Below are 14,590 nucleotides of genomic sequence, written 5' to 3'. Positions count from 1 at the left end.
GTCCAGGAGCCAGGGAGCAGAGTAGTGCACACAAAACATGTCAGTGAAGATCAATGCTGATCTTTAACAAGAGGTAGAACCTTGGTGATTGGTTAACCTCATCATAGGTTGAAAAAGCCCTTACGCCACCAGTCAATAGTCTCCATCTCTCATGTGATTGGTTCACATCACTGACAGTCCCGCCCCTTTTCAAAGGAACACCTTTCATCTTCACTCCTCACAACAAGAGAAAATGCAGAAATGTGAAAACTGCTCCAATAGCGATTCTGTAACTTAACAGAAAATAAATTACAAAATATACTACAAAAGAAAGATGCTCCAAACACCAAAATAGTGATTAAAACATCGCTGTCACTGTTTTCTGAAATTCTGAAATTCAAACAAGCAAATATGGTGGGTGGGATATAAACTGGATTATGCAGCAAGCAGTCAGCGCATATATATATATATATATATATATATATATATATATAATATATATATATATATATCTATCTCATTCATATCTCATTCATATATATCTGTATCTCATTCATATATATGAAAACTTTATCCAGGCACACAGATGCAGTAAGAAGTCAGACAAGTGTCTTCAAGCCTCTATTGAAAATGAGTCATGAGTATATATTGATATTTTATAGTTTGACTCCCGTTTTATTACTCGTGTGACAGTGCTGTTCATTGACTGAACGCTGAAGCACTCTGACTGTGTGGATTAGCAGAGCCTGAAGATGCAATAGTTTTTCTTCTCTGTTAAAATCTAAGGTTCTGTCTGTGAAAGCTTCAGGGCATCATTTAGACATTTGATTTTCAATAAAGGCTTCTCTGAATGATATACCGGATGGCTGGACAGGTGGAATATCATTTAAATTTGGACAGCCAGAGCTTTCCACATGCATGCGAGCTGATTCGGCCCCATGTACTCCTTCACACCCTTGGAACATTTTTCACATTCTACTGCCTAAAAAATACTATTCAAAATGCATTAGGACTTTGTTTCGCTGATCTACACTTTCAACGTGAAAGAACAATTGTATAAATATTCAAAAAGTAATTAAACAAAAAAACCAAAGTCTTCACACTCCTTCAGTCAGTGCTTGGTGCAAGCCCCTTTTGCAGCAGTACCAGCCATGAGTCGTTTTGGATGAGTGTCTCCCACCTTAGCACAGCGAGAGAGTGCAGTTTTTTTTTATTCTTGCAGAATAGCTCAAGCTCTTTCAAGTTGGCTGGGGATTGTCTGTGGATTGCCATCTGTTAGTCTTGCCACAGATTTTCCTTGGGATTCGGGTCTGGGCTTTGACTAGGCCACTCGAGGATATTCACTTTCTTCTTACTGAGCCACTCCATTGTTGCTTTTGCTTTGTGCTTAGGATCATTGTCCTGCTGAAAGGTGAATCTTTTCCCCAGTCCCAGGTCTGTGGCAGACTGGAACGGGTTTTCCTCCAGGATGAAACTCCTACTTTTAATGCATTTTGAATTTAGGGTGTGAAGAGTTTTTCAAGGCACTGTATGTATGTAAATAATGTGTAATATATGTATATAGTGTGTGTGTGTGTGTGTGTGTATATATATAATTTAAATGTTTGTTTGATTATTCGTTCATTTTGAAAAAGTAATAAAAGCCATTATATTGCTCAGAATGCAGACAGAGACAGCATAGCAGCAGGGGCAGGGGGGCGTGACCCCTGTGTGTGTGTTTGTGTGTGTACCATTATTTTACAGCAAGACATTACACTATAACACATTAAAGCAGAAAAACATCCCAGGAGTAAAGAAGTTGTGTAGGACTTACTTTCCCCAGTGAATTAATGACAAAACAAAGGATGCCAAATAGCAGTACAAGTTAAACGTTGTTTTGTGTATTCCCAAAATAAATGGTACATGAAGTTGACATCCCTTGCAATTGCTGTTTCTTCTCAATAAACAGTGGCCATTGACACAGTTTCTTCAAGTAATATGAGGGTTACTTGAGCCTTTTTGTAGCTGAACAAGCAAACCAACTGTAATTTAACTTTAAACACTTAAAAAAAAAAAATCTGTCTGAGATTCTGACTTGCTGTAAAGCAGCACAACGCGTTTTTTCCCTAGAGATCACTATGTTTTTGTCATTTTGTGGTGAATATGAACGTCTGATTTTTGTATCCAAATATATATTTGTCCGTTCTCATTTTATTTATTTATATATACGTATATGCTTTGCAGATGATAAAGGACCTTTCTTGAGGTGATTGGCTTCTTGTTCGCGACAGAAACCATGTTCTTTTACATACTGCAGTGCGTTTCTGGTCGGTACACTGTACTCTCGACCGCTGGGTGAACCGCTGAACCCAACCTCTGTGAGGCGTTATGGGAATATTTGTGGATTAAAATCCCAGTTTTGAAATATTTTTTTCCGAATGCACTGATGGTTTGAGATGTTGTTTAAGCCTGTCCTGTTGTAGCAGTAGAGAATGAAGTGCCAGATCACCATATGGCTTAGCGGCTGTCTTTGAACAGTCAGGACTGTAGTTAGTTTAGCTTTGTGGATTTATTATTCAAACCCTCTGCAAGATTATGTTTTTTTATCTGCACTTTCTGGGGTGCTGAAGGGATGCAATTTCTGGCCTGACCTCCAGTTTGGGGGCTTATACCATTGTAAGCAGTTTATTACCCTGTGACATTTGCGTAATGCAGTCAGATATTCTACATAGTGCCTCTTTTTTTTTTTTTTTTAAATCTGCATTTTTCATGGTATATTTTTGTGTTTTAAACTGGGAAGAGGAGTGAGGGCTTGCATTTGTATGTGTGGTTGATTTACTGTATAAACCTGTATACACTTACTATTGGAGGTCTTGGGCCCTTTGGCTTGCATTAAGTATGACTCCTGCCTGCGTACATCAGCTCAGGCTGCCCCTGTGCTTCAGACAGCCCCTAGCTGAAGATGTCTACAAATAGAACTCCACAGAGTTTGAAATGCTCTGTTTTTTTCCCTTTGCAATAAAGGGTCATTTCCTGCTCGTAGATTGACAGGGAGTGTGTGAGACATGAGTAGCTGCCATTCTTGCAGGGAGGAAGAGGTTTTGCAATGACTTTTCCATGTGGACTGTGAACTGAATGAAGACATATTGTGGAATAGAGGCACCCTGGCTTCTGTTCTAAATGAGCTTCCTGCTCTGCTACTGACCTGAAAATGCACAGGGCTGGAGAAGTACATTCAGTAGCAGTTTTAGAGGAAAAGCAAAATACAAAAATACATAGCAGGCAGCCAAGTCTCTTGCTCTCTCGCTCTCTGTCTGGAATGTGTTTTCTCTCATGCAAGGCATGTTATGTAAAAGATGGTGGATTAATCATTATCCTGGTTACAGTCGTTGATGTCTTCAGGTATGCAGTGAACCAGAGCAGGAGCCGAGCCCCTTGGTTAGATGGCGATCAGTGTGTTTTGCTGAAAGATCTGGGTTTTTTACAGTATGTATTGTCATACAAGACCAGAGTGTTTTTTTTTTTTTTTTTTTTTTTTTTTTTTTTTTATAGTTGGTATAGAACAGATGCATAGTCTCACGTAATTTGTCCCTCATTAAATGACCATTTGATCTTAGCCAATTAGGACAATCGCATGCATTGTAATGTGTATTGTTTCGCGACCTGACTATTGTGATGGGGAAGAGGCAGATTTATGATGGGTAACAGTGCATCATTAATTCTCTCTGATACCTATTGACTTGCTTTGCTCCCTGGAAATTGTTGTCTAATAGTATAATTTTTGCAGTGTTGTACAAAAGGCTAATGAGTAAGAAAATGGATTGAAGCCTGGGTTAGTGTTTTGGAAGACGGCCAGTTCATTCTACTGCTTTGTGAAAGAGGCTGCGACTAATAAGCAGGCAAATGAACTCGTAACATTTTCACAAACTACTTCATCTAACTCTTCTCAGCCCTGTCTGGCAAAAATTAATGTCATGTTGGTGTCCAAGTGCTTCCCACCGCAAGCAACGATATTAAAGTTGATGAAAACTTTATTTAATTCAGTTCTTATGTACCTTTTAATTTACCAGAACATGCTCTAGGCTGCATAGCAGGAGGTTCCAGCAAGTATAACATTGACTCCGGTTGGTGGATATCTGTGGTACTGCAATGGTGCCACAACCCAGAAGTGTCACTATTATATTTTCATGGAATGGCCCATGTGCAGTAAAGCTTAATAAGGCTATCCATGGCAGAACACCAAATGATCTGAATACATTGCTAATTACCTCTTGTACTTATCTTAATGTCCAGATTGTTCTAAGTTTCTCAGTTCCTGAAGTTTGTATGGAATTTGGAGAAAAGGCACTCTGTTTTGTAGCTCCGTGGTCAAGAGTAAGCTTCAGGAAGAACTGAAACTTGCTGTCTTGATCACCTTTTAAAGGAGTTCAAACAAAACAAGATGACATCATTTAGCCGCGACATTTGTTTTCGCCTGTGCCTAAATGGTTTCTTGCAATTTGATTGACTTAAGAACATAAAGTTTACAGATGAGAGGAGGCCATTCAGCCCGTCTTGCTCGTTTGGTTGTTAGTAGCTTATTGATTCCAGAATCTCATCAAGCAGCTTCTTGAAGGATCCCAGGGTGTCAGCTTCAACAACATTACTTGTTCATATTGGTTCTGTTCATTTGAATTGGTGTGGGGTTATTGTATTGTAAGCCACCTTCTTGAGCAGGTATTTTGAAAGATTTTAATCTCAATGAGACTTTAGAACTTTCCTGGTATAATAATAAAATAATCCATGTCCAAAAAAGTAATTCTCCCTGAAGTAAATTGTGACTGTTGCAGGTAGAGCTCGTGACCTGAGAAGATACTTTTTATTACGAGTGGCTGCACTGTCTTGAACGATTATTGCTGCAGTTTGACCTTTTAACTCGCTATTGATGGAAATGCTTTACTCAAAGCATCTTGCCTATACAGATTGAGTTAGAAATGCGTTTATTGGATGGTACATATTTCTGTGCATAATGCTGACGGAGGCTACAGGAGTTGTGTGTTTAGGTGTAGTTTAGGGTGCTCGATACAGTTGTCATTTTGTGGTGCATTGGCAGGTTGTTGTGAAAAGTGATATGGCTGGCAAGGCCCATGATGTCTGGTCTGGGAATTCTGCTGTGTTGTTAGCACAAACTACTTCTTGGTTAAATGAATAGGATACATATGTATGCCAGTGTTACACATAGAAAAAAACTACTTCAGTAAATTCTGTACAGCTTCTTATTGTTTGTGAGCGGATAGCCTCACGGCCCAAGCTGTTACGGGCAGGAATCGCAGATTCAAGAAGCTGCAGTTTAAATGTGTATGCGCACAAACTCAGGAACAAACAAACGGTGACACGAGTGGACAGGGGAAATTCTATGCAATTTATATAAAAAATACAAAATGGGTGCTTTCAGTAAATGGGATGATTAACTTTCTGCAGTCCATTTATTCAGCGCTTGTCAGGCACGTCCGGTCCAATTTATTTTTACACGTGCTGTTTATTTCACACGCACGGTTTAAAATAGTTTTTTTTCAAAGTAAAATAGGTTTAAAAGGAATTGAATCGCAAAAGGACACTCAGTACTGTGTCTACAGCCAAGCCCCATCCCTTGTTCACTGTATTTTTCACATACATCTTTATAGATGTGCATACTGATAAATCCTGTTCTGATCGCTGTTGTATCAATAAACTCCTCAATTAATACAATCCATTATTTTATTGCTATAACATCTCAAAAAGCTCTGCAAATGCCTGTGATATTCCCTGACCGCTGGATGCAGAAACGGCTACCTGCTTTGTAATGTCCGTGTTATCTCTGTAGTGGATGGTGCTATGCGATACGCCACTTTTTTTTTCGGTTTCATTCGGGTCATATCGGCCTCATTCAACCGTTGAAAGGTTTTCTCTGCTTTTTCCAGACCTGTGCTTGACGTCTTTTTGATGTCGAATAGGGTCCGACATCGGACTGGAAAGGGAAAATTGTAATGTCGGACCTGGTCCAACATAGGACTGCAAAGGGTTAAAACAATAGCACACAAGCACCCCACCTAATCATTTTGTTTGCATAAATATTTATTTATTTGTGGAAGATGGCAGTGTGATTGCATGCATGGGAAAGCTCCAGGTAGTTGGATAATGCAAAACAGAATTTCTGTCAACGAGCACAATTTCTTGGTGCTGGCCGTCTGGAACAAGCCAGGATTTTCACAGTTCCACAGACCCCCAGGTGAGGGTGGGTGAGACCACAGTTCTGTTCTCTGTTTTTTTTAAATTTATTTTTTATTAAAGGCTGAGATTGACAGCAGGGGATATTTTCCAGTTTTCAAATCCAGACCCAATTGAAGAGGTTCATGCTGCCAGCTGCAGGCTGGCCTGAAACACACAGCTTTCAGGTAACAGGAACACTTGAAGATACATTTAAAAAATCATAATGCAAAAAATTTATGCCACTTGCTGCTTCATCAGTTTAACAGTCGGAGTAGAGACAAATGCATGACGTATTTATATAAACGTAATGAAGTACAATTCCAGTGCCCCTGATTTAAATTAGTCATATCCTATAATCAAGGTAATCTGGAAAGCTAGAGTGACCCCATTATTCAAGCTATAGTGTCTCCAGCAGGAAGTGCAGTGCGTGCCCCGGACGAGACTCGATCCAGTTTTAATGCTGTTTACAGATGATTCCCATGCTGACCCTTCAATACATTCCTGCTGGCCTGGTGGATCCCTGGGATTTGAGTGCCAGATGCTGTCTGCTGTATGGAAATGTTTCATAACCATGGTCCACATAGATCACTTTTCACATCTGTCAGTTTTATTTTTTAATTTCATTTTTTTAAACTTTGTCAGTGGCATTGACCATACAGAGCTACAGGTAACACTGCAGCCGAAGCACTGCTTGACTGTGCACTAGCATGAATGCTCCCCAATTAATAGACTTTTCGGGTGATATAAATATTTAAGTTGATCTAATAAACTGTATTCCATTTTTAAATGGTATAGTACCAGAAAAATTGAATACGTTTCCAAATGGTTAAAGTAACGTGCATTTTGTAGTCTGTGTGATGAGGGCTCATTCAGAAGTGTAACGCGAACGTGTCCGGTCTGCTACGTGATGACGGCTTATTTAGAAGTGTAAAGCGAACGTGCCCTGTCTGCAGTGTGTCAGCTGACTCAGGGATTGTCCCTGATGGGAATGGTAGCTGCTCTTGTAAGCAAAAGCACTTGCCTGTTTCCTGAAGGAGGAGAAACCCTGATCAGCTTGGAGCTGGACTGGTAGCGGCGGTTGCCCTTGTGCTGCTTTTGCCAGCAGGTGTCACTGTTGAGCAGTGATGTTGAATAAATCATTTTAGAACCGTGTGAATTGAGATCATATTTGTATTAAATGTTTAAATCTGATGCATCAACATGCATCTTCCATGCTCAAAAAAGTCGTGTGTTTTTACTAAATATTGATTTCCCTCAACTGTATTGCTTCTCCGTTTTCTCCTTGCCCTTTTATTACAAAACCTGGTAGTTTTGTATGTACATATCTTGTCTGTCTGTGTCAATCCTGGTTAAAAGGGATTTAGAGCAGCGCGAGTCCCGGCGAGACGGGATTTAGAACAACGAAGGCCGCAACGTGGATTAACCCCCAACCCAGAACAAATTGGAGATTCTGTTTTAATCCAATGCACATTACTTGAAACCAGGTTTTTTATTGAATCCGGAGGCACACTGCTTTAAACCAGGTTTTATATTGAATCCATATTTAACATATATTCAAGATCAAACATTTCTTAATCCAGTATTAAAACTGAATCCCCGATGAACTGAACTAATCCTAGTTTAGCACTAATCCAGGCTGCTGCAATCTGCTGGAAATGGTTTAGATCCGTTCAAACCATGAGCTCAGGTGCACTACCTCTCTCTTTGACCCGTTGACGTGGAGGGGAGAGCAGTGGGGTGCATTTTAGCTGTGTAAAGTACATGCCATGAAAATAAAGGGGGAGTCCATGGCAGAACCAGGTGGATCTTGATAGTTCCCTTTTTTTTTCCTTGTGTGCTCTGCCCAACACCTCCAGTTTGTCTGTAACCTTTGCTGTGTGTTTTTTTTTCCTCTTCACTTGGTTTTGGAATGTATATTATAACCTTTGCTGTGTGTATTTTTTTCCTTCGCTTGGTTTTGGAATGTATATTGTATCCTTTGCTGTGTGTTTTTTTTTTTTTCCTCTTCGCTTGGTTTTGGAATGTATATTGTATCCTTTGCTGTGTGTTTTTTTTTTTTTCCTCTTCGCTTGGTTTTGGAATGTATATTGTGTCCTTTGCTGTGTGTGTTTTTTTTCCTCTTCGCTTGGTTTTGGAATGTATATTGTATCCTTTGCTGTGTGTTTTTTTTTTTTTTCCTCTTCGCTTGGTTTTGGAATGTATATTGTATCCTTTGCTGTGTGTTTTTTTTTTTTTTTTTTTTTCTCTTCGCTTGGTTTTGGAATGTATATTGTGTCCTTTGCTGTGTGTGTTTTCTTTCCTCTTCGCTTGGTTTTGGGATGTGTATTGTATCCTTTGCTGTGTGGTTTTCTTTCCTCTTCGCTTGGTTTTGGAATGTATATTCCGCCTGCAGAACTAAGTGATCTCGTCCCCGCTTTTCTGCGTTCTTGTGTTTTGCATGTTTTCAAGCTCCCTCTGCTGGGTTGTGGTTGGGTACAGTGAGCCAGGTTCTGTATCTCCGTAATGGAGAAAAGGGACTTGCTACCAAGCAGCATTGATATCCCGTTTGCCAGCCCTGAGCGGCCACTGAACGTCTCTGTGGAACGCAGAGTAGCTGGTAAGAGTTTAAGAAGCAGAGTGAGTTGCCCCTGTCCCAAAACCATCATTTTGAAATATCTGCTTCTGAGTTACGTTTTGCTTGACTATCTTTTTTTGGATTGGCTCCTTATTTAAGATGCCTAACAGGCCCTAACAGTGTTGTCCTTCACAAACCCCCCCCCTCCCCAACCAGACTTTTATATATTTACAAAAGAAAATAAAACAGCAGACTGACTAGATATTTTGTATTTTTCATTTTTTTTTTTATGATCTGTCTACCCTTTTAAAACAGTGGTTTTGTTTCTTATTCTGCTGGATTAAACCGACCACCGGTTTTATCAAATTAAAATAACTAAGAACATGAACGGTGTTCAATTTCAAGTTGTAAAACTCTCCTATTGAAAGCTAAGTGGAATCCACGCTGTTCATATTCCTTTATGACTCGCCAACACGTTTAGCAGGGATCCATCTGGGTTTACGTTTTCAGTGGAGTGTCTGCTAAATTCATGTATTCTTAGTATAAGTGTGTGCCATAGCCACTGTCCAAAGTCAATTAGGTTAGTTCTGTTGGTTTTAGCAGTAGCCTCAATACCGAATTGAATAGAACGCTCCATTGTAAGATGTGTAGAAATAATAAAAGAAACATGCTGAAGACATTCATGGGGAATAGCTTAAATGTTTGTCAAAGAATTTCTGATACTACTTTTGAAATATTCTCTTACATGTTACCAGGACAGGCTGTTGATATGTTCTAAGGGAACGCTGTGGTAAGGTATAGATTCTGGAAAGGATATCAAAGATGTAATCACAGGAGTGTTTTGCTCTCTGTTGTCAGTTCCAGAAATGCATATAGCAATGGTTTTTCTGTGTTTTGTTTTTTTTTAAATATTTTATTTGAGTTCTGTAAAGTGTTTTGTAATTTCATAATCGCTGCACTTTTTTTTTTTTTGTGATCACTGAAAATCTGTTGGGGTGTTTCACTTGATTTGCGAGATTGCTGCTTCCTAATGATTTCAGAACAGGACACCTTGTGGCCAGCGAGTGTCAGTGTGCTGGGGAAGGTTACAGCTTAACGAAGTGAAGATAGCTACATTACAAGCATCGTTAACCCTACTGGTCTGATCAATCAGTGGCAGACTGAGATTAATCCAAGATCATTTTAATCTAGCTGTAGCAGATTGAGATGGATCAGTGTTTGGCTATCCCCGACAGACACAGTACAAGCATGAATATTGGCACACAGCTTTTTAAATGCAACTGTATATATTTCTATAAATGGGGGGAAATGAAACAAAAAAGACAACTGCAGATTTAACTACAGTACTGGCAAGTATCCATAAAGAACAAAGGCTCTTCTGTTATTTTCAGTTAATACAAAGATCTTCCTAGAATGAGAATTTCCTTTTGCCTGTTTTAAATGCAGAAAGACCTAGATCTGAGAGCCAAAGTCCATATCTTTACTGCCTATTAAACTGAAATGTGTGGATACCAAGCATACTGAATGTATGGAAAGATTCCATTTCTACCAAGCACACTGTGTTGTGCAAAAGTGTTTCTATGTGGACAGATTCCATATCTGTCAAAATCCATTCGATCGAACAAATTGGAGTGGAGTGCAGGATGCGCCTTGTAACCTGGAGATCGCAGGTTCCAATCCAGGCTATGTCATTGCCGACCGTGACTTGGGGTTCCCAGGGGGCGGTGCACAATTGGCTGAGCACCGCCTGGGTAGCAGCAACCTTAGTGACTGATCGGGCCCCTGTGGGTCTGCAGTGGAGCCATTCAGATCAGTATTGTCCTCCAGCACTATATGTCTGATGCCTTCGCTGTGGATCCGCAGTGTGTAAAATGACAGCTTGGCAGGAACAAGTTTCGGAGGATGCGTGTGTTAAGCGGGGGTTAGCGGTGGTGAACTGGGATTAATGACAACACAATTGGGGTTTCCTAATTGGGGAGAGAACTGGGGTAAAAAAAGGTCTGGTAAGTTGCTGGATGAATTGCGTGCTGCTTTCACTGTGCAGACAGATCCTCGCGGTGAGGTCAGGGTCCCTTGCAGGTTTGTGCGGGAGGCTGTCAGACTAGCCATCTGTCGTTTTGGTGGTTTTTAGGACTTCTTTTAATCCGGTCTTCACAGTGCTCCCAGCCCGCCCAGTGTGTGACCCACCATTTTTCCAATTTTCAGTGTTTTTTCAGTTTTTTTTTTTTGAGATTTGTCATTTTGTTTTTTGTATTCTGCACAATGTCATTGTTCTCGTTGCGGTGTGTTTAGTTTTACTACTAGCTGCCCCCAGTGGTCTATCTCTGGGGAGAGCTGTTTGCTTAGCAGGCCTTTTGGTGGTAGTTCTGTGCGTCAGCCTGGTTCAGCTGGGCCCAGAATTTGGCTGCTCTCTTTTGTATTGGGATAATAAGGGGAAAAACACCCAGTTCGTGTTGTTCTCTCGTCTTTCTTTCATTCGTTCGTATATATGGATGAAAACTTTATCTAGATTGTGACGGAAAGATGAGTTCTGGTGATGAATCTTCCTCCCGACCTGTGAGGGCGCTAAAGAACGGGAGGAGAAGTATCTGGAAGGGCTGGCCTGACAGTTCGTTTCCGGGTCAGGGAAGTGGGTCAGCCTGGAGGGAAGCGCGACTCTGTTGTAAGACTGTATTGATTTGAAAGGTAAACGAGAGGCAGCTGCAAGTAATAAGGCAGCTGCAACCGTTTATCTCGATATCATGCGGGATTACATATAGGGGCCAGGGTAACGCTGATCTTCTCCTTCGTTTGGGTTAAACGAGTGGAGAGAGAGAAGGACTGAGAGAGGAGCTCTCAGAGTGGATTGTGTTCGTGTTTTGTATTGTTGTGTCTGTCCGTGTAACTGTCTGTTTTTGTATTCAGCACTAGACAGTTAACGCACATCTCCGGAGCTGTCGAAAGGAGAGCACTATCCGGAGCACCACTGCACTGAGCACCTGCGCTTTTTCGATCACCCAGGACTGGTGACCGTACCGTTGTTTTTGTTCAGGACTGTGCCCTTGTTTTCATTATCCCCGTGCTTTACACATTGTTGTGTATTGCCGGGGATTTATTATTTTTGACGGTCGCCAGACCTGGAAAAGAGCAATAAAGCACTTATTCACTGAATCACTGTTGTCTGTTCATCACTCCTGCACCGCAAACCACTTTGCCACAAGACACACACATGCAGTAAGAAGTCAGACAAGTCTTCAAGCCTCTATCAAAAATGACAGTCATGAGTATGTATTGATATTTTATACTTTGACTCTTGTTTATTACTTGTGTGTTAGTGCTGTTTGTTGTCGGAACGCTGTTGCATATTATCTGTGTGGATTATGTGTGATATACCGGGTGGCTGACCAGGTGGAATATCATTTAAATTTGGACAGCCAGAGCTTTCCACATGCGTGTGAGCTGGTTCGGCCCCATGTACTCCTTTTGAATCCCAAACTATGCATTATAGGATTTAGACTGCAGTGTAGTACAAAAAAATAAGTCAATCGTAGTGTTTCTGCGCTCTCAGCATGAATACACATGGATTGTTGGAGGCACTGACATTTAACAGCATCTTGGAAAACTTGCTCCATGAGTAAAAGCGGATGTTAAAGGTCATATATATATATATATATATATATATATATATATATATATATATATATATATATATATATATATATATATATATATATATATATATATATATATATATAGAGGTGTTAACTTTAACTTGTGATTATGTGATTGCTGCTGCACCTGAGCCACATTCCTTTGTGATAATCCGTCTGGGTTGGCTTCCACTGGTCAGTGCTGTATGTTAATGCCTGCACTGTGGTGGGTGCTTATTGCACACATACACGGTGACCGCTCCGTGGTGCACTGTGACAGAAAGGTTAAAGAAATGTTTATTACGGAAGTTTGTTGACAGTTGCTTTTCGTAGGAATGAAATCAGTTTTGCTGGGGGACGTGGTTAAAACTGCTCCTCTACCACCTGTACAACAGACCCCAGCTTCTGCACTTTACAGACAGCGAGGTGGCTTCACAGTCACCTTAAGTGTAGATCTAGTCCGTGTACAACTGCAGTGCAGTAGGTGGAGCCTGACTTAACTACGTCAGAACTGTGTGAGCACAACTCCGTCCTGATCTGAACACCCACTGGGCTGCTTTCACGTAGAGGTCCTGTCAGTCTGATCACCCCTGTATTCAGTGTGGGCTGCTTTCACGTAGAGGTCCTGTCAGTCTGATCACCCCTGTATTCAGTGTGGGATGCTTTCACGTAGAGGTCCTGTCAGTCTGATCACCCCTGTATTCAGTGTGGGCTGCTTTCATGTAGAGGTCCTGTCAGTCTGATCACCCCTGTATTCAGTGTGGGATGCTTTCACGTAGAGGTCCTGTCAGTCTGATCACCCCTGTATTCAGTGTGGGCTGCTTTCACGTAGAGGTCCTGTCAGTCTGATCACCCCTGTATTCAGTGTGGGATGCTTTCACGTAGAGGTCCTGTCAGTCTGATCACCCCTGTATTCAGTGTGGGCTGCTTTCATGTAGAGGTCTTGTCAATTCTATTGCAGGTTTTGCAGTCCTCTTGTGATGTTGGTTAAAAAGACCACTATGTCCTTCAGTAGAAGCTCTGCTGTATGTAGCAAACAGCATTTTATCCAAGGAGCATCTGGCTCCCAAAGGATGTATATATGTGTCACTAAATACTAAATAAGTGTAGACTACAAGAAATTGGGGAAAAAATAAACAGAAACGTGTATAACGCCCACTGCAACTTCTCCAGAATGTGTTTGTATAAAATTCCAGATTTATAGGAAGCACTTGCAGGCGCTCCCCAGCCTCTGCCGCAGTTGAATTCTTCCTCTCAAGCAATGCCTTTGTGTTTGTGCGAGACAGCCGAGAGAGGGGGGGAAAGAAACTTGACAGGAGGTGAAGGAAGACTAGCCCTACAGTAAGACCCTGGAATAGAGGGAGTCTGAACACACTGCAAGCATTGTAATCTGACTAAGAGTGGCTGTGAGTGCGCTCCCACGGGACAGTGAGGAATTCCAGTGGAGCGACGGCTTCCGCTTTTAACCAGACAGCCAGAGTGCCACGGCTCTACCTGCCGATTCAAGCTGGACTGCAGACTCTCACAGCGGGCTGTTTCAAGGATACTGCATAAGGAAGCACTACTGCTGCTGCTGTTATTTCCTGGAACACTTAACTGATTTTTATGATGGGCTCATCGTCCATATCATACAGTACCCTAAAATGGAACGCATCTTGTTTGCCAGTGTCTCTTTCTTGTCCCCAAATCTGCCACTTCTCCCAGGTTTAAGTCTGTTTCCTGGAATTTAAGTGGTGAATTTTTTATAACCTGTATCCCGCAAAAAGTGTCATTTTGACATTTGTGATTTCCATTTTTAGCAGAACGAAAACCAAACCTACCTTGGGTTACGGGCTGGCTGACACCCAGTGTAAATTATCTTGGAGAAGTAAAAACTGTCAGATTAGTGGATTCCAGGGCCAGTCGGTGGATAGCTGTCAGATTAGTGGATTCCAGGGCCAGTCGGTGGATAGCTGTCAGATTAGTGGATTCCAGGGCCAGTCGGTGGATAGCTGTCAGATTAGTGGATTCCAGGGCCAGTCGGTGGATAGCTGTCAGATTAGTGGATTCCAGGGCCAGTCGGTGGATAGCTGTCAGATTAGTGGATTCCAGGGCCAGTCAATTATCTTATGGGATGGTCCAAAGTTCTTAGTTAAAACGAGGTCTATAGCCGATTTACAAGTTAAATTATTCTATAGGCATTCTGTTCAATTATAGGCTAATGCTGAGTCATTGGGAGATC

General features: G+C 41.3%; 1 protein-coding gene across 1 annotated transcript in view; it reads left to right on the top strand.

Annotated features, from left to right (window-relative positions):
- LOC121313709 (ribosome biogenesis protein bop1-like) overlaps positions 1–14,590 on the top strand; it is a 72,977-nt gene that overhangs the window by 12,053 nt on the left and 46,334 nt on the right. The window lies entirely within an intron of this gene.

Source organism: Polyodon spathula, chromosome 3, assembly GCF_017654505.1.
Source record: "Polyodon spathula isolate WHYD16114869_AA chromosome 3, ASM1765450v1, whole genome shotgun sequence".
NCBI lineage: Eukaryota > Metazoa > Chordata > Actinopteri > Acipenseriformes > Polyodontidae > Polyodon > Polyodon spathula.
Note: the sequence above shows the minus strand (reverse complement) of the source record. Positions and strands in the feature narration are given on the sequence as shown.